The sequence below is a fragment of the Hyla sarda genome, unplaced genomic scaffold (genome assembly GCF_029499605.1).
Source record: "Hyla sarda isolate aHylSar1 unplaced genomic scaffold, aHylSar1.hap1 scaffold_1268, whole genome shotgun sequence".
Classification (NCBI taxonomy): domain Eukaryota; kingdom Metazoa; phylum Chordata; class Amphibia; order Anura; family Hylidae; genus Hyla; species Hyla sarda.
This window is the reverse complement of record NW_026607890.1, coordinates 14732-38666: the sequence shown is the minus strand read 5'-3', so window position 1 is coordinate 38666 and position 23935 is coordinate 14732. Positions and strand designations below refer to the sequence as shown.

The following is a 23935-nucleotide window of genomic DNA, read 5'->3' as shown; positions in this document are numbered from 1 at the left end:
CTTTTTTTTCGTCTAATGCATACCCCATCAGTGCAGCAATGCTTATTCAATACCGCCAGCAGATGGAGACACTGGGGGATAATTTTCTAAGGATTTATACTGATTTTTCCTGTCTGAATTTGTCGCACAGAAAGTTGCAGGCCAAATATGTGTGACATTTCTGCGACTTTAGCTTCTAGAGCATTTTTACAACATTATACATAGGTGCTGAATACATAAAAAGCGACTGTTCAGCGACAGACAAGTCGCATCGGCTGAAAGTAGGCCAGAATGTCAGTCCATGTTGGAGCAGGTTTAGATACAGTCTAAAGCATAGATCTCAAAGTCTGTGCACAGAATTTAGCAAGGGCCTCGCACCTTCTGATGCATCAGGTAGGTGCACAATAGCATAGCCTAACCCTCTGTACTTTGGTCTATATTGATGCGGGACATAGACAGCCAGCTGATGACCAATCCATTAGTGCAATGGATGGCTGGAAGCATTTGTCTTTGCCTTTGCAATACCACAGAAGCAATGCATGGTCAATGTACAGCAATGACACACCTGTGTGAACAGCCAGGAGACCCCCCCCCCCCCCCCCCCCATGTTATGTTACATAGTTACATAGTTAGTACGGTCGAAAAAAGACATATGTCCATCACGTTCAACCAGGGAATTAAGGGGTAGGGGTGTGGCGCGATATTGGGGAAGGGATGAGATTTTATATTTCTTCATAAGCATTAATCTTATTTTGTCAATTAGGAACATTCAGCACCCACCCGCTATCAAGGCAGCTGCCTATCATGTCATGCCCTACCTGCACAGGTGTGCTGGCTACTCAAATGATCCAATTAAGGAGGCCATTTAGTCAGCAGCAGCAGAAGTCCTGTGCCTGGACGCTCCAACAGGGGCCAGACACAAGCAGAAGCAGAAGCAGCAGAAGCAGCAGCAGCACCACCTTTTGTTTTTTGGCTGCAGCAGCAGCAAGGCCCACAGGGCTGGCTAGCTGGCTAGCCAGCAAGCAGGTAGCAATGAAAGTAGGAATCTTTCTTTTTAACCCTGTAAGGGGGTGGTGCACTGTACCCGAAGATACTGCCATATCGGGTCAATGCATAGGGCGACGGAAGCAAGCTTCGAAATCGGCCCCCGTTCTCAAAAATCCATTTAATATATGGTCCCCAGATAGGGGACGTATCAGATATTAAACTGATAAGAACAGATACTACACTTGATCTTAGCCAAAAGGCCGAGAAGCGATAACCGTGAAAGGGGCGGGCCCAACAAGGTCCCCTTCATGGGCACTATCACTGCTTGCTGTCAGGGAGGCTGCCAGACAATTTTCCATGCACACTCTGGGCTGGGGGGCAGTCAACCACCAGTACACACAGCAGAACCTAAACCCATACCATTATTGCTAAGCAGCAAGACAGGGGCCCATTGCACTCCCACGGGGCCTTTTTAAATGCAATCCATAACCCGGATTTGCCAGGAACCCTTCTTACTCCTCCTACTTGCATGTGACACTGGGCTTAGGATCTGCATAGGAAACACACACACAAGCACACACCTACCTTTGTTGCCTGCAGATGCCTCCTTGGCTGTCCCCAAACGGTATCAAACCAACACCCACGGGAAGCTGTAAGCATAGAGGACATGCCTGCACCCCATTGGACTTACCTGTGTGGGTTAAATCCGGGTTATTTGACAACCTATGGCGGTGATGGTTCTGCTCAGGCAGAGCAGTGCTGATGCTCCTCATAAAGCTGTCGCTGCTGTGAAGGTTCTAGGTGACATCACAAATCCCTTTGGTTACATACACAACAAAGCTGGGTTGTTGTTGTTTACACTCTGCAAGGCCTGTGGAAGTGAGTGACATCATAGCACTGTAGTTCTGAGGGTTCAAGATGGATGCAACAATCTCCTGTTGCTTCTATGAAGGCCGTAATAGACGACATCACCAAACAGCTCCATAGTCACATACACAGCAAAGGAGAGATGTTGTTTACACCTAGTGATGTCAGTGGTATTGAGTGACATCACAGCACAGTGCTAAGGCTCCTGGGCCTGGACACAGCAGCGGCTGCAATATCTCAACGGAGAATACGTTTATATCTATGTGTGTGTGTGCGCATATATATATATATATATATATATATATATATATATATATATATATATATTTCTCCGCCGAAATCACTTTTAAACCCATTTCCACCTTTTTTTCCCTTCTCTTCCTCTTACTTTTTTTTCACGTTTTTTTACGTTTTTCTCCTTTTCGCCTCTTTTCTGGGCGTATTATTCTTCTTTTTCTTCTTTTTTTTCGTCTAATGCATACCCCATCAGTGCAGCAATGCTTATTCAATACCGCCAGCAGATGGAGACACTGGGGGATAATTTTCTAAGGATTTATACTGATTTTTCCTGTCTGAATTTGTCGCACAGAAAGTTGCAGGCCAAATATGTGTGACATTTCTGCGACTTTAGCTTCTAGAGCATTTTTACAACATTATACATAGGTGCTGAATACATAAAAAGCGACTGTTCAGCGACAGACAAGTCGCATCGGCTGAAAGTAGGCCAGAATGTCAGTCCATGTTGGAGCAGGTTTAGATACAGTCTAAAGCATAGATCTCAAAGTCTGTGCACAGAATTTAGCAAGGGCCTCGCACCTTCTGATGCATCAGGTAGGTGCACAATAGCATAGCCTAACCCTCTGTACTTTGGTCTATATTGATGCGGGACATAGACAGCCAGCTGATGACCAATCCATTAGTGCAATGGATGGCTGGAAGCATTTGTCTTTGCCTTTGCAATACCACAGAAGCAATGCATGGTCAATGTACAGCAATGACACACCTGTGTGAACAGCCAGGAGACCCCCCCCCCCCCCATGTTATGTTACATAGTTACATAGTTAGTACGGTCGAAAAAAGACATATGTCCATCAAGTTCAACCAGGGAATTAAGGGGTAGGGGTGTGGCGCGATATTGGGGAAGGGATGAGATTTTATATTTCTTCATAAGCATTAATCTTATTTTGTCAATTAGGAACATTCAGCACCCACCCGCTATCAAGGCAGCTGCCTATCATGTCATGCCCTACCTGCACAGGTGTGCTGGCTACTCAAATGATCCAATTAAGGAGGCCATTTAGTCAGCAGCAGCAGAAGTCCTGTGCCTGGACGCTCCAACAGGGGCCAGACACAAGCAGAAGCAGAAGCAGCAGAAGCAGCAGCAGCACCACCTTTTGTTTTTTGGCTGCAGCAGCAGCAAGGCCCACAGGGCTGGCTAGCTGGCTAGCCAGCAAGCAGGTAGCAATGAAAGTAGGAATCTTTCTTTTTAACCCTGTAAGGGGGTGGTGCACTGTACCCGAAGATACTGCCATATCGGGTCAATGCATAGGGCGACGGAAGCAAGCTTCGAAATCGGCCCCCGTTCTCAAAAATCCATTTAATATATGGTCCCCAGATAGGGGACGTATCAGATATTAAACTGATAAGAACAGATACTACACTTGATCTTAGCCAAAAGGCCGAGAAGCGATAACCGTGAAAGGGGCGGGCCCAACAAGGTCCCCTTCATGGGCACTATCACTGCTTGCTGTCAGGGAGGCTGCCAGACAATTTTCCATGCACACTCTGGGCTGGGGGGCAGTCAACCACCAGTACACACAGCAGAACCTAAACCCATACCATTATTGCTAAGCAGCAAGACAGGGGCCCATTGCACTCCCACGGGGCCTTTTTAAATGCAATCCATAACCCGGATTTGCCAGGAACCCTTCTTACTCCTCCTACTTGCATGTGACACTGGGCTTAGGATCTGCATAGGAAACACACACACAAGCACACACCTACCTTTGTTGCCTGCAGATGCCTCCTTGGCTGTCCCCAAACGGTATCAAACCAACACCCACGGGAAGCTGTAAGCATAGAGGACATGCCTGCACCCCATTGGACTTACCTGTGTGGGTTAAATCCGGGTTATTTGACAACCTATGGCGGTGATGGTTCTGCTCAGGCAGAGCAGTGCTGATGCTCCTCATAAAGCTGTCGCTGCTGTGAAGGTTCTAGGTGACATCACAAATCCCTTTGGTTACATACACAACAAAGCTGGGTTGTTGTTGTTTACACTCTGCAAGGCCTGTGGAAGTGAGTGACATCATAGCACTGTAGTTCTGAGGGTTCAAGATGGATGCAACAATCTCCTGTTGCTTCTATGAAGGCCGTAATAGACGACATCACCAAACAGCTCCATAGTCACATACACAGCAAAGGAGAGATGTTGTTTACACCTAGTGATGTCAGTGGTATTGAGTGACATCACAGCACAGTGCTAAGGCTCCTGGGCCTGGACACAGCAGCGGCTGCAATATCTCAACGGAGAATACGTTTATATCTATGTGTGTGTGTGCGCATATATATATATATATATATATATATATATATATATATATATATTTCTCCGCCGAAATCACTTTTAAACCCATTTCCACCTTTTTTTCCCTTCTCTTCCTCTTACTTTTTTTTCACGTTTTTTTACGTTTTTCTCCTTTTCGCCTCTTTTCTGGGCGTATTATTCTTCTTTTTCTTCTTTTTTTTCGTCTAATGCATACCCCATCAGTGCAGCAATGCTTATTCAATACCGCCAGCAGATGGAGACACTGGGGGATAATTTTCTAAGGATTTATACTGATTTTTCCTGTCTGAATTTGTCGCACAGAAAGTTGCAGGCCAAATATGTGTGACATTTCTGCGACTTTAGCTTCTAGAGCATTTTTACAACATTATACATAGGTGCTGAATACATAAAAAGCGACTGTTCAGCGACAGACAAGTCGCATCGGCTGAAAGTAGGCCAGAATGTCAGTCCATGTTGGAGCAGGTTTAGATACAGTCTAAAGCATAGATCTCAAAGTCTGTGCACAGAATTTAGCAAGGGCCTCGCACCTTCTGATGCATCAGGTAGGTGCACAATAGCATAGCCTAACCCTCTGTACTTTGGTCTATATTGATGCGGGACATAGACAGCCAGCTGATGACCAATCCATTAGTGCAATGGATGGCTGGAAGCATTTGTCTTTGCCTTTGCAATACCACAGAAGCAATGCATGGTCAATGTACAGCAATGACACACCTGTGTGAACAGCCAGGAGACCCCCCCCCCCCCCCCATGTTATGTTACATAGTTACATAGTTAGTACGGTCGAAAAAAGACATATGTCCATCAAGTTCAACCAGGGAATTAAGGGGTAGGGGTGTGGCGCGATATTGGGGAAGGGATGAGATTTTATATTTCTTCATAAGCATTAATCTTATTTTGTCAATTAGGAACATTCAGCACCCACCCGCTATCAAGGCAGCTGCCTATCATGTCATGCCCTACCTGCACAGGTGTGCTGGCTACTCAAATGATCCAATTAAGGAGGCCATTTAGTCAGCAGCAGCAGAAGTCCTGTGCCTGGACGCTCCAACAGGGGCCAGACACAAGCAGAAGCAGAAGCAGCAGAAGCAGCAGCAGCACCACCTTTTGTTTTTTGGCTGCAGCAGCAGCAAGGCCCACAGGGCTGGCTAGCTGGCTAGCCAGCAAGCAGGTAGCAATGAAAGTAGGAATCTTTCTTTTTAACCCTGTAAGGGGGTGGTGCACTGTACCCGAAGATACTGCCATATCGGGTCAATGCATAGGGCGACGGAAGCAAGCTTCGAAATCGGCCCCCGTTCTCAAAAATCCATTTAATATATGGTCCCCAGATAGGGGACGTATCAGATATTAAACTGATAAGAACAGATACTACACTTGATCTTAGCCAAAAGGCCGAGAAGCGATAACCGTGAAAGGGGCGGGCCCAACAAGGTCCCCTTCATGGGCACTATCACTGCTTGCTGTCAGGGAGGCTGCCAGACAATTTTCCATGCACACTCTGGGCTGGGGGGCAGTCAACCACCAGTACACACAGCAGAACCTAAACCCATACCATTATTGCTAAGCAGCAAGACAGGGGCCCATTGCACTCCCACGGGGCCTTTTTAAATGCAATCCATAACCCGGATTTGCCAGGAACCCTTCTTACTCCTCCTACTTGCATGTGACACTGGGCTTAGGCTCTGCATAGGAAACACACACACAAGCACACACCTACCTTTGTTGCCTGCAGATGCCTCCTTGGCTGTCCCCAAACGGTATCAAACCAACACCCACGGGAAGCTGTAAGCATAGAGGACATGCCTGCACCCCATTGGACTTACCTGTGTGGGTTAAATCCGGGTTATTTGACAACCTATGGCGGTGATGGTTCTGCTCAGGCAGAGCAGTGCTGATGCTCCTCATAAAGCTGTCGCTGCTGTGAAGGTTCTAGGTGACATCACAAATCCCTTTGGTTACATACACAACAAAGCTGGGTTGTTGTTGTTTACACTCTGCAAGGCCTGTGGAAGTGAGTGACATCATAGCACTGTAGTTCTGAGGGTTCAAGATGGATGCAACAATCTCCTGTTGCTTCTATGAAGGCCGTAATAGACGACATCACCAAACAGCTCCATAGTCACATACACAGCAAAGGAGAGATGTTGTTTACACCTAGTGATGTCAGTGGTATTGAGTGACATCACAGCACAGTGCTAAGGCTCCTGGGCCTGGACACAGCAGCGGCTGCAATATCTCAACGGAGAATACGTTTATATCTATGTGTGTGTGTGCGCATATATATATATATATATATATATATATATATATATATATATATATATTTCTCCGCCGAAATCACTTTTAAACCCATTTCCACCTTTTTTTCCCTTCTCTTCCTCTTACTTTTTTTTCACGTTTTTTTACGTTTTTCTCCTTTTCGCCTCTTTTCTGGGCGTATTATTCTTCTTTTTCTTCTTTTTTTTCGTCTAATGCATACCCCATCAGTGCAGCAATGCTTATTCAATACCGCCAGCAGATGGAGACACTGGGGGATAATTTTCTAAGGATTTATACTGATTTTTCCTGTCTGAATTTGTCGCACAGAAAGTTGCAGGCCAAATATGTGTGACATTTCTGCGACTTTAGCTTCTAGAGCATTTTTACAACATTATACATAGGTGCTGAATACATAAAAAGCGACTGTTCAGCGACAGACAAGTCGCATCGGCTGAAAGTAGGCCAGAATGTCAGTCCATGTTGGAGCAGGTTTAGATACAGTCTAAAGCATAGATCTCAAAGTCTGTGCACAGAATTTAGCAAGGGCCTCGCACCTTCTGATGCATCAGGTAGGTGCACAATAGCATAGCCTAACCCTCTGTACTTTGGTCTATATTGATGCGGGACATAGACAGCCAGCTGATGACCAATCCATTAGTGCAATGGATGGCTGGAAGCATTTGTCTTTGCCTTTGCAATACCACAGAAGCAATGCATGGTCAATGTACAGCAATGACACACCTGTGTGAACAGCCAGGAGACCCCCCCCCCCCCCCCATGTTATGTTACATAGTTACATAGTTAGTACGGTCGAAAAAAGACATATGTCCATCAAGTTCAACCAGGGAATTAAGGGGTAGGGGTGTGGCGCGATATTGGGGAAGGGATGAGATTTTATATTTCTTCATAAGCATTAATCTTATTTTGTCAATTAGGAACATTCAGCACCCACCCGCTATCAAGGCAGCTGCCTATCATGTCATGCCCTACCTGCACAGGTGTGCTGGCTACTCAAATGATCCAATTAAGGAGGCCATTTAGTCAGCAGCAGCAGAAGTCCTGTGCCTGGACGCTCCAACAGGGGCCAGACACAAGCAGAAGCAGAAGCAGCAGAAGCAGCAGCAGCACCACCTTTTGTTTTTTGGCTGCAGCAGCAGCAAGGCCCACAGGGCTGGCTAGCTGGCTAGCCAGCAAGCAGGTAGCAATGAAAGTAGGAATCTTTCTTTTTAACCCTGTAAGGGGGTGGTGCACTGTACCCGAAGATACTGCCATATCGGGTCAATGCATAGGGCGACGGAAGCAAGCTTCGAAATCGGCCCCCGTTCTCAAAAATCCATTTAATATATGGTCCCCAGATAGGGGACGTATCAGATATTAAACTGATAAGAACAGATACTACACTTGATCTTAGCCAAAAGGCCGAGAAGCGATAACCGTGAAAGGGGCGGGCCCAACAAGGTCCCCTTCATGGGCACTATCACTGCTTGCTGTCAGGGAGGCTGCCAGACAATTTTCCATGCACACTCTGGGCTGGGGGGCAGTCAACCACCAGTACACACAGCAGAACCTAAACCCATACCATTATTGCTAAGCAGCAAGACAGGGGCCCATTGCACTCCCACGGGGCCTTTTTAAATGCAATCCATAACCCGGATTTGCCAGGAACCCTTCTTACTCCTCCTACTTGCATGTGACACTGGGCTTAGGATCTGCATAGGAAACACACACACAAGCACACACCTACCTTTGTTGCCTGCAGATGCCTCCTTGGCTGTCCCCAAACGGTATCAAACCAACACCCACGGGAAGCTGTAAGCATAGAGGACATGCCTGCACCCCATTGGACTTACCTGTGTGGGTTAAATCCGGGTTATTTGACAACCTATGGCGGTGATGGTTCTGCTCAGGCAGAGCAGTGCTGATGCTCCTCATAAAGCTGTCGCTGCTGTGAAGGTTCTAGGTGACATCACAAATCCCTTTGGTTACATACACAACAAAGCTGGGTTGTTGTTGTTTACACTCTGCAAGGCCTGTGGAAGTGAGTGACATCATAGCACTGTAGTTCTGAGGGTTCAAGATGGATGCAACAATCTCCTGTTGCTTCTATGAAGGCCGTAATAGACGACATCACCAAACAGCTCCATAGTCACATACACAGCAAAGGAGAGATGTTGTTTACACCTAGTGATGTCAGTGGTATTGAGTGACATCACAGCACAGTGCTAAGGCTCCTGGGCCTGGACACAGCAGCGGCTGCAATATCTCAACGGAGAATACGTTTATATCTATGTGTGTGTGTGCGCATATATATATATATATATATATATATATATATATATATATATATATATTTCTCCGCCGAAATCACTTTTAAACCCATTTCCACCTTTTTTTCCCTTCTCTTCCTCTTACTTTTTTTTCACGTTTTTTTACGTTTTTCTCCTTTTCGCCTCTTTTCTGGGCGTATTATTCTTCTTTTTCTTCTTTTTTTTCGTCTAATGCATACCCCATCAGTGCAGCAATGCTTATTCAATACCGCCAGCAGATGGAGACACTGGGGGATAATTTTCTAAGGATTTATACTGATTTTTCCTGTCTGAATTTGTCGCACAGAAAGTTGCAGGCCAAATATGTGTGACATTTCTGCGACTTTAGCTTCTAGAGCATTTTTACAACATTATACATAGGTGCTGAATACATAAAAAGCGACTGTTCAGCGACAGACAAGTCGCATCGGCTGAAAGTAGGCCAGAATGTCAGTCCATGTTGGAGCAGGTTTAGATACAGTCTAAAGCATAGATCTCAAAGTCTGTGCACAGAATTTAGCAAGGGCCTCGCACCTTCTGATGCATCAGGTAGGTGCACAATAGCATAGCCTAACCCTCTGTACTTTGGTCTATATTGATGCGGGACATAGACAGCCAGCTGATGACCAATCCATTAGTGCAATGGATGGCTGGAAGCATTTGTCTTTGCCTTTGCAATACCACAGAAGCAATGCATGGTCAATGTACAGCAATGACACACCTGTGTGAACAGCCAGGAGACCCCCCCCCCCCCCCCATGTTATGTTACATAGTTACATAGTTAGTACGGTCGAAAAAAGACATATGTCCATCACGTTCAACCAGGGAATTAAGGGGTAGGGGTGTGGCGCGATATTGGGGAAGGGATGAGATTTTATATTTCTTCATAAGCATTAATCTTATTTTGTCAATTAGGAACATTCAGCACCCACCCGCTATCAAGGCAGCTGCCTATCATGTCATGCCCTACCTGCACAGGTGTGCTGGCTACTCAAATGATCCAATTAAGGAGGCCATTTAGTCAGCAGCAGCAGAAGTCCTGTGCCTGGACGCTCCAACAGGGGCCAGACACAAGCAGAAGCAGAAGCAGCAGAAGCAGCAGCAGCACCACCTTTTGTTTTTTGGCTGCAGCAGCAGCAAGGCCCACAGGGCTGGCTAGCTGGCTAGCCAGCAAGCAGGTAGCAATGAAAGTAGGAATCTTTCTTTTTAACCCTGTAAGGGGGTGGTGCACTGTACCCGAAGATACTGCCATATCGGGTCAATGCATAGGGCGACGGAAGCAAGCTTCGAAATCGGCCGCCGTTCTCAAAAATCCATTTAATATATGGTCCCCAGATAGGGGACGTATCAGATATTAAACTGATAAGAACAGATACTACACTTGATCTTAGCCAAAAGGCCGAGAAGCGATAACCGTGAAAGGGGCGGGCCCAACAAGGTCCCCTTCATGGGCACTATCACTGCTTGCTGTCAGGGAGGCTGCCAGACAATTTTCCATGCACACTCTGGGCTGGGGGGCAGTCAACCACCAGTACACACAGCAGAACCTAAACCCATACCATTATTGCTAAGCAGCAAGACAGGGGCCCATTGCACTCCCACGGGGCCTTTTTAAATGCAATCCATAACCCGGATTTGCCAGGAACCCTTCTTACTCCTCCTACTTGCATGTGACACTGGGCTTAGGATCTGCATAGGAAACACACACACAAGCACACACCTACCTTTGTTGCCTGCAGATGCCTCCTTGGCTGTCCCCAAACGGTATCAAACCAACACCCACGGGAAGCTGTAAGCATAGAGGACATGCCTGCACCCCATTGGACTTACCTGTGTGGGTTAAATCCGGGTTATTTGACAACCTATGGCGGTGATGGTTCTGCTCAGGCAGAGCAGTGCTGATGCTCCTCATAAAGCTGTCGCTGCTGTGAAGGTTCTAGGTGACATCACAAATCCCTTTGGTTACATACACAACAAAGCTGGGTTGTTGTTGTTTACACTCTGCAAGGCCTGTGGAAGTGAGTGACATCATAGCACTGTAGTTCTGAGGGTTCAAGATGGATGCAACAATCTCCTGTTGCTTCTATGAAGGCCGTAATAGACGACATCACCAAACAGCTCCATAGTCACATACACAGCAAAGGAGAGATGTTGTTTACACCTAGTGATGTCAGTGGTATTGAGTGACATCACAGCACAGTGCTAAGGCTCCTGGGCCTGGACACAGCAGCGGCTGCAATATCTCAACGGAGAATACGTTTATATCTATGTGTGTGTGTGCGCATATATATATATATATATATATATATATATATATATATATATTTCTCCGCCGAAATCACTTTTAAACCCATTTCCACCTTTTTTTCCCTTCTCTTCCTCTTACTTTTTTTTCACGTTTTTTTACGTTTTTCTCCTTTTCGCCTCTTTTCTGGGCGTATTATTCTTCTTTTTCTTCTTTTTTTTCGTCTAATGCATGCCCCATCAGTGCAGCAATGCTTATTCAATACCGCCAGCAGATGGAGACACTGGGGGATAATTTTCTAAGGATTTATACTGATTTTTCCTGTCTGAATTTGTCGCACAGAAAGTTGCAGGCCAAATATGTGTGACATTTCTGCGACTTTAGCTTCTAGAGCATTTTTACAACATTATACATAGGTGCTGAATACATAAAAAGCGACTGTTCAGCGACAGACAAGTCGCATCGGCTGAAAGTAGGCCAGAATGTCAGTCCATGTTGGAGCAGGTTTAGATACAGTCTAAAGCATAGATCTCAAAGTCTGTGCACAGAATTTAGCAAGGGCCTCGCACCTTCTGATGCATCAGGTAGGTGCACAATAGCATAGCCTAACCCTCTGTACTTTGGTCTATATTGATGCGGGACATAGACAGCCAGCTGATGACCAATCCATTAGTGCAATGGATGGCTGGAAGCATTTGTCTTTGCCTTTGCAATACCACAGAAGCAATGCATGGTCAATGTACAGCAATGACACACCTGTGTGAACAGCCAGGAGACCCCCCCCCCCCCCCCCCCCCCCCATGTTATGTTACATAGTTACATAGTTAGTACGGTCGAAAAAAGACATATGTCCATCACGTTCAACCAGGGAATTAAGGGGTAGGGGTGTGGCGCGATATTGGGGAAGGGATGAGATTTTATATTTCTTCATAAGCATTAATCTTATTTTGTCAATTAGGAACATTCAGCACCCACCCGCTATCAAGGCAGCTGCCTATCATGTCATGCCCTACCTGCACAGGTGTGCTGGCTACTCAAATGATCCAATTAAGGAGGCCATTTAGTCAGCAGCAGCAGAAGTCCTGTGCCTGGACGCTCCAACAGGGGCCAGACACAAGCAGAAGCAGAAGCAGCAGAAGCAGCAGCAGCACCACCTTTTGTTTTTTGGCTGCAGCAGCAGCAAGGCCCACAGGGCTGGCTAGCTGGCTAGCCAGCAAGCAGGTAGCAATGAAAGTAGGAATCTTTCTTTTTAACCCTGTAAGGGGGTGGTGCACTGTACCCAAAGATACTGCCATATCGGGTCAATGCATAGGGCGACGGAAGCAAGCTTCGAAATCGGCCCCCGTTCTCAAAAATCCATTTAATATATGGTCCCCAGATAGGGGACGTATCAGATATTAAACTGATAAGAACAGATACTACACTTGATCTTAGCCAAAAGGCCGAGAAGCGATAACCGTGAAAGGGGCGGGCCCAACAAGGTCCCCTTCATGGGCACTATCACTGCTTGCTGTCAGGGAGGCTGCCAGACAATTTTCCATGCACACTCTGGGCTGGGGGGCAGTCAACCACCAGTACACACAGCAGAACCTAAACCCATACCATTATTGCTAAGCAGCAAGACAGGGGCCCATTGCACTCCCACGGGGCCTTTTTAAATGCAATCCATAACCCGGATTTGCCAGGAACCCTTCTTACTCCTCCTACTTGCATGTGACACTGGGCTTAGGATCTGCATAGGAAACACACACACAAGCACACACCTACCTTTGTTGCCTGCAGATGCCTCCTTGGCTGTCCCCAAACGGTATCAAACCAACACCCACGGGAAGCTGTAAGCATAGAGGACATGCCTGCACCCCATTGGACTTACCTGTGTGGGTTAAATCCGGGTTATTTGACAACCTATGGCGGTGATGGTTCTGCTCAGGCAGAGCAGTGCTGATGCTCCTCATAAAGCTGTCGCTGCTGTGAAGGTTCTAGGTGACATCACAAATCCCTTTGGTTACATACACAACAAAGCTGGGTTGTTGTTGTTTACACTCTGCAAGGCCTGTGGAAGTGAGTGACATCATAGCACTGTAGTTCTGAGGGTTCAAGATGGATGCAACAATCTCCTGTTGCTTCTATGAAGGCCGTAATAGACGACATCACCAAACAGCTCCATAGTCACATACACAGCAAAGGAGAGATGTTGTTTACACCTAGTGATGTCAGTGGTATTGAGTGACATCACAGCACAGTGCTAAGGCTCCTGGGCCTGGACACAGCAGCGGCTGCAATATCTCAACGGAGAATACGTTTATATCTATGTGTGTGTGTGCGCATATATATATATATATATATATATATATATATATATATATATATATATATTTCTCCGCCGAAATCACTTTTAAACCCATTTCCACCTTTTTTTCCCTTCTCTTCCTCTTACTTTTTTTTCACGTTTTTTTACGTTTTTCTCCTTTTCGCCTCTTTTCTGGGCGTATTATTCTTCTTTTTCTTCTTTTTTTTCGTCTAATGCATACCCCATCAGTGCAGCAATGCTTATTCAATACCGCCAGCAGATGGAGACACTGGGGGATAATTTTCTAAGGATTTATACTGATTTTTCCTGTCTGAATTTGTCGCACAGAAAGTTGCAGGCCAAATATGTGTGACATTTCTGCGACTTTAGCTTCTAGAGCATTTTTACAACATTATACATAGGTGCTGAATACATAAAAAGCGACTGTTCAGCGACAGACAAGTCGCATCGGCTGAAAGTAGGCCAGAATGTCAGTCCATGTTGGAGCAGGTTTAGATACAGTCTAAAGCATAGATCTCAAAGTCTGTGCACAGAATTTAGCAAGGGCCTCGCACCTTCTGATGCATCAGGTAGGTGCACAATAGCATAGCCTAACCCTCTGTACTTTGGTCTATATTGATGCGGGACATAGACAGCCAGCTGATGACCAATCCATTAGTGCAATGGATGGCTGGAAGCATTTGTCTTTGCCTTTGCAATACCACAGAAGCAATGCATGGTCAATGTACAGCAATGACACACCTGTGTGAACAGCCAGGAGACCCCCCCCCCCCCCCCATGTTATGTTACATAGTTACATAGTTAGTACGGTCGAAAAAAGACATATGTCCATCACGTTCAACCAGGGAATTAAGGGGTAGGGGTGTGGCGCGATATTGGGGAAGGGATGAGATTTTATATTTCTTCATAAGCATTAATCTTATTTTGTCAATTAGGAACATTCAGCACCCACCCGCTATCAAGGCAGCTGCCTATCATGTCATGCCCTACCTGCACAGGTGTGCTGGCTACTCAAATGATCCAATTAAGGAGGCCATTTAGTCAGCAGCAGCAGAAGTCCTGTGCCTGGACGCTCCAACAGGGGCCAGACACAAGCAGAAGCAGAAGCAGCAGAAGCAGCAGCAGCACCACCTTTTGTTTTTTGGCTGCAGCAGCAGCAAGGCCCACAGGGCTGGCTAGCTGGCTAGCCAGCAAGCAGGTAGCAATGAAAGTAGGAATCTTTCTTTTTAACCCTGTAAGGGGGTGGTGCACTGTACCCGAAGATACTGCCATATCGGGTCAATGCATAGGGCGACGGAAGCAAGCTTCGAAATCGGCCCCCGTTCTCAAAAATCCATTTAATATATGGTCCCCAGATAGGGGACGTATCAGATATTAAACTGATAAGAACAGATTTTTTTTTTTTTTTTTTTATCTAAAGCCGAGGAACGTGCTTTCGATTCACCCAAAGTGCAAGAAAAAGTGCAAACGTGTTACACTAAAAAAAATGTGCACAAAGGATGCGGTCTATCGCAAGCCCTTCTCCGATAGGAGAGAGGCCCCCCAACAAACCTTACCCTTCGCCTCCGGACCAAAAGGTACCTGCGAGGTTCCAGGTTCGATGTCCCTTTTCGCCAAAGCTACTAGGGGACCACAAATGCTCCCGGCATCCCCCTTGGCGTTGGCCAAGGTATCTGCCCGCAGAGCCGATTACGGTAGGTACCCTGCCAAAGCAGGGGTACCCGGGGTGTTTGCAGGGAGGTGCGGAACCTAATGGCCACACACACCTCCCCTAGACCGCCAGGAGGGACACCCAGAAGGGCTACCGCATCCTGACAAATCCTGTGAACACACAACACGCAAAAAGTGACACAGTGAGACAAAAAAATAAATAAATAAGTGAATGTGTGCAGATATACTGCCCGGACATCCGGCCGGATCTATAAAAATTTCTCTGATCCTAGCCAGAAGGCCGGGAATCAAGAGGTGAGTGCCACAAGGTGAAGAGATTATGGTGCCCGTGCTTCAACTCAGTGAGCCTATTCTCCCAGTGAGTTTCGGCACCTCGGGGTCACCACTCCCCGAGGCACAAAAGTACCTCGGCTCTAGACCCTCTCAGCCTCATGGCGAGACCCGGAGGGAACAGGTCACATCGGGGCAGCCGTCGAGCTGATTCCTCAGAACCAGCCCCGGAAAGCCCTGGTACACCTGCATCCTCCATGCAGCACCCATCCCCACCAGCATGAAAACTGATAAGAACAGATACTACACTTGATCTTAGCCAAAAGGCCGAGAAGCGATAACCGTGAAAGGGGCGGGCCCAACAAGGTCCCCTTCATGGGCACTATCACTGCTTGCTGTCAGGGAGGCTGCCAGACAATTTTCCATGCACACTCTGGGCTGGGGGGCAGTCAACCACCAGTACACACAGCAGAACCTAAACCCATACCATTATTGCTAAGCAGCAAGACAGGGGCCCATTGCACTCCCACGGGGCCTTTTTAAATGCAATCCATAACCCGGATTTGCCAGGAACCCTTCTTACTCCTCCTACTTGCATGTGACACTGGGCTTAGGATCTGCATAGGAAACACACACACAAGCACACACCTACCTTTGTTGCCTGCAGATGCCTCCTTGGCTGTCCCCAAACGGTATCAAACCAACACCCACGGGAAGCTGTAAGCATAGAGGACATGCCTGCACCCCATTGGACTTACCTGTGTGGGTTAAATCCGGGTTATTTGACAACCTATGGCGGTGATGGTTCTGCTCAGGCAGAGCAGTGCTGATGCTCCTCATAAAGCTGTCGCTGCTGTGAAGGTTCTAGGTGACATCACAAATCCCTTTGGTTACATACACAACAAAGCTGGGTTGTTGTTGTTTACACTCTGCAAGGCCTGTGGAAGTGAGTGACATCATAGCACTGTAGTTCTGAGGGTTCAAGATGGATGCAACAATCTCCTGTTGCTTCTATGAAGGCCGTAATAGACGACATCACCAAACAGCTCCATAGTCACATACACAGCAAAGGAGAGATGTTGTTTACACCTAGTGATGTCAGTGGTATTGAGTGACATCACAGCACAGTGCTAAGGCTCCTGGGCCTGGACACAGCAGCGGCTGCAATATCTCAACGGAGAATACGTTTATATCTATGTGTGTGTGTGCGCATATATATATATATATATATATATATATATATATATATTTCTCCGCCGAAATCACTTTTAAACCCATTTCCACCTTTTTTTCCCTTCTCTTCCTCTTACTTTTTTTTCACGTTTTTTTACGTTTTTCTCCTTTTCGCCTCTTTTCTGGGCGTATTATTCTTCTTTTTCTTCTTTTTTTTCGTCTAATGCATACCCCATCAGTGCAGCAATGCTTATTCAATACCGCCAGCAGATGGAGACACTGGGGGATAATTTTCTAAGGATTTATACTGATTTTTCCTGTCTGAATTTGTCGCACAGAAAGTTGCAGGCCAAATATGTGTGACATTTCTGCGACTTTAGCTTCTAGAGCATTTTTACAACATTATACATAGGTGCTGAATACATAAAAAGCGACTGTTCAGCGACAGACAAGTCGCATCGGCTGAAAGTAGGCCAGAATGTCAGTCCATGTTGGAGCAGGTTTAGATACAGTCTAAAGCATAGATCTCAAAGTCTGTGCACAGAATTTAGCAAGGGCCTCGCACCTTCTGATGCATCAGGTAGGTGCACAATAGCATAGCCTAACCCTCTGTACTTTGGTCTATATTGATGCGGGACATAGACAGCCAGCTGATGACCAATCCATTAGTGCAATGGATGGCTGGAAGCATTTGTCTTTGCCTTTGCAATACCACAGAAGCAATGCATGGTCAATGTACAGCAATGACACACCTGTGTGAACAGCCAGGAGACCCCCCCCCCCCCCCCCATGTTATGTTACATAGTTACATAGTTAGTACGGTCGAAAAAAGACATATGTCCATCACGTTCAACCAGGGAATTAAGGGGTAGGGGTGTGGCGCGATATTGGGGAAGGGATGAGATTTTATATTTCTTCATAAGCATTAATCTTATTTTGTCAATTAGGAACATTCAGCACCCACCCGCTATCAAGGCAGCTGCCTATCATGTCATGCCCTACCTGCACAGGTGTGCTGGCTACTCAAATGATCCAATTAAGGAGGCCATTTAGTCAGCAGCAGCAGAAGTCCTGTGCCTGGACGCTCCAACAGGGGCCAGACACAAGCAGAAGCAGAAGCAGCAGAAGCAGCAGCAGCACCACCTTTTGTTTTTTGGCTGCAGCAGCAGCAAGGCCCACAGGGCTGGCTAGCTGGCTAGCCAGCAAGCAGGTAGCAATGAAAGTAGGAATCTTTCTTTTTAACCCTGTAAGGGGGTGGTGCACTGTACCCGAAGATACTGCCATATCGGGTCAATGCATAGGGCGACGGAAGCAAGCTTCGAAATCGGCCCCCGTTCTCAAAAATCCATTTAATATATGGTCCCCAGATAGGGGACGTATCAGATATTAAACTGATAAGAACAGATACTACACTTGATCTTAGCCAAAAGGCCGAGAAGCGATAACCGTGAAAGGGGCGGGCCCAACAAGGTCCCCTTCATGGGCACTATCACTGCTTGCTGTCAGGGAGGCTGCCAGACAATTTTCCATGCACACTCTGGGCTGGGGGGCAGTCAACCACCAGTACACACAGCAGAACCTAAACCCATACCATTATTGCTAAGCAGCAAGACAGGGGCCCATTGCACTCCCACGGGGCCTTTTTAAATGCAATCCATAACCCGGATTTGCCAGGAACCCTTCTTACTCCTCCTACTTGCATGTGACACTGGGCTTAGGATCTGCATAGGAAACACACACACAAGCACACACCTACCTTTGTTGCCTGCAGATGCCTCCTTGGCTGTCCCCAAACGGTATCAAACCAACACCCACGGGAAGCTGTAAGCATAGAGGACATGCCTGCACCCCATTGGACTTACCTGTGTGGGTTAAATCCGGGTTATTTGACAACCTATGGCGGTGATGGTTCTGCTCAGGCAGAGCAGTGCTGATGCTCCTCATAAAGCTGTCGCTGCTGTGAAGGTTCTAGGTGACATCACAAATCCCTTTGGTTACATACACAACAAAGCTGGGTTGTTGTTGTTTACACTCTGCAAGGCCTGTGGAAGTGAGTGACATCATAGCACTGTAGTTCTGAGGGTTCAAGATGGATGCAACAATCTCCTGTTGCTTCTATGAAGGCCGTAATAGACGACATCACCAAACAGCTCCATAGTCACATACACAGCAAAGGAGAGATGTTGTTTACACCTAGTGATGTCAGTGGTATTGAGTGACATCACAGCACAGTGCTAAGGCTCCTGGGCCTGGACACAGCAGCGGCTGCAATATCTCAACGGAGAATACGTTTATATCTATGTGTGTGTGTGCGCATATATATATATATATATATATATATATATATATATATATATATATTTCTCCGCCGAAATCACTTTTAAACCCATTTCCACCTTTTTTTCCCTTCTCTTCCTCTTACTTTTTTTTCACGTTTTTTTACGTTTTTCTCCTTTTCGCCTCTTTTCTGGGCGTATTATTCTTCTTTTTCTTCTTTTTTTTCGTCTAATGCATACCCCATCAGTGCAGCAATGCTTATTCAATACCGCCAGCAGATGGAGACACTGGGGGATAATTTTCTAAGGATTTATACTGATTTTTCCTGTCTGAATTTGTCGCACAGAAAGTTGCAGGCCAAATATGTGTGACATTTCTGCGACTTTAGCTTCTAGAGCATTTTTACAACATTATACATAGGTGCTGAATACATAAAAAGCGACTGTTCAGCGACAGACAAGTCGCATCGGCTGAAAGTAGGCCAGAATGTCAGTCCATGTTGGAGCAGGTTTAGATACAGTCTAAAGCATAGATCTCAAAGTCTGTGCACAGAATTTAGCAAGGGCCTCGCACCTTCTGATGCATCAGGTAGGTGCACAATAGCATAGCCTAACCCTCTGTACTTTGGTCTATATTGATGCGGGACATAGACAGCCAGCTGATGACCAATCCATTAGTGCAATGGATGGCTGGAAGCATTTGTCTTTGCCTTTGCAATACCACAGAAGCAATGCATGGTCAATGTACAGCAATGACACACCTGTGTGAACAGCCAGGAGACCCCCCCCCCCATGTTATGTTACATAGTTACATAGTTAGTACGGTCGAAAAAAGACATATGTCCATCACGTTCAACCAGGGAATTAAGGGGTAGGGGTGTGGCGCGATATTGGGGAAGGGATGAGATTTTATATTTCTTCATAAGCATTAATCTTATTTTGTCAATTAGGAACATTCAGCACCCACCCGCTATCAAGGCAGCTGCCTATCATGTCATGCCCTACCTGCACAGGTGTGCTGGCTACTCAAATGATCCAATTAAGGAGGCCATTTAGTCAGCAGCAGCAGAAGTCCTGTGCCTGGACGCTCCAACAGGGGCCAGACACAAGCAGAAGCAGAAGCAGCAGAAGCAGCAGCAGCACCACCTTTTGTTTTTTGGCTGCAGCAGCAGCAAGGCCCACAGGGCTGGCTAGCTGGCTAGCCAGCAAGCAGGTAGCAATGAAAGTAGGAATCTTTCTTTTTAACCCTGTAAGGGGGTGGTGCACTGTACCCGAAGATACTGCCATATCGGGTCAATGCATAGGGCGACGGAAGCAAGCTTCGAAATCGGCCCCCGTTCTCAAAAATCCATTTAATATATGGTCCCCAGATAGGGGACGTATCAGATATTAAACTGATAAGAACAGATACTACACTTGATCTTAGCCAAAAGGCCGAGAAGCGATAACCGTGAAAGGGGCGGGCCCAACAAGGTCCCCTTCATGGGCACTATCACTGCTTGCTGTCAGGGAGGCTGCCAGACAATTTTCCATGCACACTCTGGGCTGGGGGGCAGTCAACCACCAGTACACACAGCAGAACCTAAACCCATACCATTATTGCTAAGCAGCAAGACAGGGGCCCATTGCACTCCCACGGGGCCTTTTTAAATGCAATCCATAACCCGGATTTGCCAGGAACCCTTCTTACTCCTCCTACTTGCATGTGACACTGGGCTTAGGATCTGCATAGGAAACACACACACAAGCACACACCTACCTTTGTTGCCTGCAGATGCCTCCTTGGCTGTCCCCAAACGGTATCAAACCAACACCCACGGGAAGCTGTAAGCATAGAGGACATGCCTGCACCCCATTGGACTTACCTGTGTGGGTTAAATCCGGGTTATTTGACAACCTATGGCGGTGATGGTTCTGCTCAGGCAGAGCAGTGCTGATGCTCCTCATAAAGCTGTCGCTGCTGTGAAGGTTCTAGGTGACATCACAAATCCCTTTGGTTACATACACAACAAAGCTGGGTTGTTGTTGTTTACACTCTGCAAGGCCTGTGGAAGTGAGTGACATCATAGCACTGTAGTTCTGAGGGTTCAAGATGGATGCAACAATCTCCTGTTGCTTCTATGAAGGCCGTAATAGACGACATCACCAAACAGCTCCATAGTCACATACACAGCAAAGGAGAGATGTTGTTTACACCTAGTGATGTCAGTGGTATTGAGTGACATCACAGCACAGTGCTAAGGCTCCTGGGCCTGGACACAGCAGCGGCTGCAATATCTCAACGGAGAATATGTTTATATCTATGTGTGTGTGTGCGCATATATATATATATATATATATATATATATATATATATATATTTCTCCGCCGAAATCACTTTTAAACCCATTTCCACCTTTTTTTCCCTTCTCTTCCTCTTACTTTTTTTTCAAGTTTTTTTACGTTTTTCTCCTTTTCGCCTCTTTTCTGGGCGTATTATTCTTCTTTTTCTTCTTTTTTTTCGTCTAATGCATACCCCATCAGTGCAGCAATGCTTATTCAATACCGCCAGCAGATGGAGACACTGGGGGATAATTTTCTAAGGATTTATACTGATTTTTCCTGTCTGAATTTGTCGCACAGAAAGTTGCAGGCCAAATATGTGTGACATTTCTGCGACTTTAGCTTCTAGAGCATTTTTACAACATTATACATAGGTGCTGAATACATAAAAAGCGACTGTTCAGCGACAGACAAGTCGCATCGGCTGAAAGTAGGCCAGAATGTCAGTCCATGTTGGAGCAGGTTTAGATACAGTCTAAAGCATAGATCTCAAAGTCTGTGCACAGAATTTAGCAAGGGCCTCGCACCTTCTGATGCATCAGGTAGGTGCACAATAGCATAGCCTAACCCTCTGTACTTTGGTCTATATTGATGCGGGACATAGACAGCCAGCTGATGACCAATCCATTAGTGCAATGGATGGCTGGAAGCATTTGTCTTTGCCTTTGCAATACCACAGAAGCAATGCATGGTCAATGTACAGCAATGACACACCTGTGTGAACAGTCAGGAGACCCCCCCCCCCCCCCCCCCCATGTTATGTTACATAGTTACATAGTTAGTACGGTCGAAAAAAGACATATGTCCATCACGTTCAACCAGGGAATTAAGGGGTAGGGGTGTGGCGCGATATTGGGGAAGGGATGAGATTTTATATTTCTTCATAAGCATTAATCTTATTTTGTCAATTAGGAACATTCAGCACCCACCCGCTATCAAGGCAGCTGCCTATCATGTCATGCCCTACCTGCACAGGTGTGCTGGCTACTCAAATGATCCAATTAAGGAGGCCATTTAGTCAGCAGCAGCAGAAGTCCTGTGCCTGGACGCTCCAACAGGGGCCAGACACAAGCAGAAGCAGAAGCAGCAGAAGCAGCAGCAGCACCACCTTTTGTTTTTTGGCTGCAGCAGCAGCAAGGCCCACAGGGCTGGCTAGCTGGCTAGCCAGCAAGCAGGTAGCAATGAAAGTAGGAATCTTTCTTTTTAACCCTGTAAGGGGGTGGTGCACTGTACCCGAAGATACTGCCATATCGGGTCAATGCATAGGGCGACGGAAGCAAGCTTCGAAATCGGCCCCCGTTCTCAAAAATCCATTTAATATATGGTCCCCAGATAGGGGACGTATCAGATATTAAACTGATAAGAACAGATACTACACTTGATCTTAGCCAAAAGGCCGAGAAGCGATAACCGTGAAAGGGGCGGGCCCAACAAGGTCCCCTTCATGGGCACTATCACTGCTTGCTGTCAGGGAGGCTGCCAGACAATTTTCCATGCACACTCTGGGCTGGGGGGCAGTCAACCACCAGTACACACAGCAGAACCTAAACCCATACCATTATTGCTAAGCAGCAAGACAGGGGCCCATTGCACTCCCACGGGGCCTTTTTAAATGCAATCCATAACCCGGATTTGCCAGGAACCCTTCTTACTCCTCCTACTTGCATGTGACACTGGGCTTAGGATCTGCATAGGAAACACACACACAAGCACACACCTACCTTTGTTGCCTGCAGATGCCTCCTTGGCTGTCCCCAAACGGTATCAAACCAACACCCACGGGAAGCTGTAAGCATAGAGGACATGCCTGCACCCCATTGGACTTACCTGTGTGGGTTAAATCCGGGTTATTTGACAACCTATGGCGGTGATGGTTCTGCTCAGGCAGAGCAGTGCTGATGCTCCTCATAAAGCTGTCGCTGCTGTGAAGGTTCTAGGTGACATCACAAATCCCTTTGGTTACATACACAACAAAGCTGGGTTGTTGTTGTTTACACTCTGCAAGGCCTGTGGAAGTGAGTGACATCATAGCACTGTAGTTCTGAGGGTTCAAGATGGATGCAACAATCTCCTGTTGCTTCTATGAAGGCCGTAATAGACGACATCACCAAACAGCTCCATAGTCACATACACAGCAAAGGAGAGATGTTGTTTACACCTAGTGATGTCAGTGGTATTGAGTGACATCACAGCACAGTGCTAAGGCTCCTGGGCCTGGACACAGCAGCGGCTGCAATATCTCAACGGAGAATACGTTTATATCTATGTGTGTGTGTGCGCATATATATATATATATATATATATATATATATATATATATATTTCTCCGCCGAAATCACTTTTAAACCCATTTCCACCTTTTTTTCCCTTCTCTTCCTCTTACTTTTTTTTCACGTTTTTTTACGTTTTTCTCCTTTTCGCCTCTTTTCTGGGCGTATTATTCTTCTTTTTCTTCTTTTTTTTCGTCTAATGCATACCCCATCAGTGCAGCAATGCTTATTCAATACCGCCAGCAGATGGAGACACTGGGGGATAATTTTCTAAGGATTTATACTGATTTTTCCTGTCTGAATTTGTCGCACAGAAAGTTGCAGGCCAAATATGTGTGACATTTCTGCGACTTTAGCTTCTAGAGCATTTTTACAACATTATACATAGGTGCTGAATACATAAAAAGCGACTGTTCAGCGACAGACAAGT

The 23935-nt window shown here is 46.4% G+C and overlaps 10 non-coding genes and 1 pseudogene across 10 annotated transcripts; all 11 read right to left on the bottom strand.

Annotated features, from left to right (window-relative positions):
- Positions 1-1047: 1047 nt before the first annotated feature.
- Positions 1048-1238, bottom strand: LOC130304260 (U2 spliceosomal RNA). Its single transcript, XR_008854047.1, has one exon. It is a non-coding gene; the product is annotated as a U2 spliceosomal RNA (small nuclear RNA).
- Positions 1239-3333: 2095 nt separating this feature from the next.
- Positions 3334-3524, bottom strand: LOC130304258 (U2 spliceosomal RNA). The gene has a single exon (XR_008854046.1). It is a non-coding gene; the product is annotated as a U2 spliceosomal RNA (small nuclear RNA).
- Positions 3525-5615: 2091 nt separating this feature from the next.
- Positions 5616-5806, bottom strand: LOC130304257 (U2 spliceosomal RNA). The gene has a single exon (XR_008854045.1). It is a non-coding gene; the product is annotated as a U2 spliceosomal RNA (small nuclear RNA).
- A 2095-nt stretch (positions 5807-7901) lies between these two features.
- LOC130304256 (U2 spliceosomal RNA) lies at positions 7902-8092 on the bottom strand. The gene has a single exon (XR_008854044.1). It is a non-coding gene; the product is annotated as a U2 spliceosomal RNA (small nuclear RNA).
- A 2095-nt stretch (positions 8093-10187) lies between these two features.
- Positions 10188-10378, bottom strand: LOC130304282 (U2 spliceosomal RNA). Its single transcript, XR_008854069.1, has one exon. It is a non-coding gene; the product is annotated as a U2 spliceosomal RNA (small nuclear RNA).
- Positions 10379-12475: 2097 nt separating this feature from the next.
- On the bottom strand, positions 12476-12666 carry LOC130304280 (U2 spliceosomal RNA). The gene has a single exon (XR_008854067.1). It is a non-coding gene; the product is annotated as a U2 spliceosomal RNA (small nuclear RNA).
- A 2097-nt stretch (positions 12667-14763) lies between these two features.
- On the bottom strand, positions 14764-14948 carry LOC130304284 (U2 spliceosomal RNA). The gene has a single exon (XR_008854071.1). It is a non-coding gene; the product is annotated as a U2 spliceosomal RNA (small nuclear RNA).
- Positions 14949-15643: 695 nt separating this feature from the next.
- LOC130304290 (U2 spliceosomal RNA) lies at positions 15644-15803 on the bottom strand (annotated as a pseudogene).
- A 2086-nt stretch (positions 15804-17889) lies between these two features.
- LOC130304255 (U2 spliceosomal RNA) lies at positions 17890-18080 on the bottom strand. The gene has a single exon (XR_008854043.1). It is a non-coding gene; the product is annotated as a U2 spliceosomal RNA (small nuclear RNA).
- A 2088-nt stretch (positions 18081-20168) lies between these two features.
- Positions 20169-20359, bottom strand: LOC130304254 (U2 spliceosomal RNA). The gene has a single exon (XR_008854042.1). It is a non-coding gene; the product is annotated as a U2 spliceosomal RNA (small nuclear RNA).
- Positions 20360-22452: 2093 nt separating this feature from the next.
- On the bottom strand, positions 22453-22643 carry LOC130304296 (U2 spliceosomal RNA). Its single transcript, XR_008854076.1, has one exon. It is a non-coding gene; the product is annotated as a U2 spliceosomal RNA (small nuclear RNA).
- Between the last annotated feature and the right edge of the window lie 1292 nt (positions 22644-23935).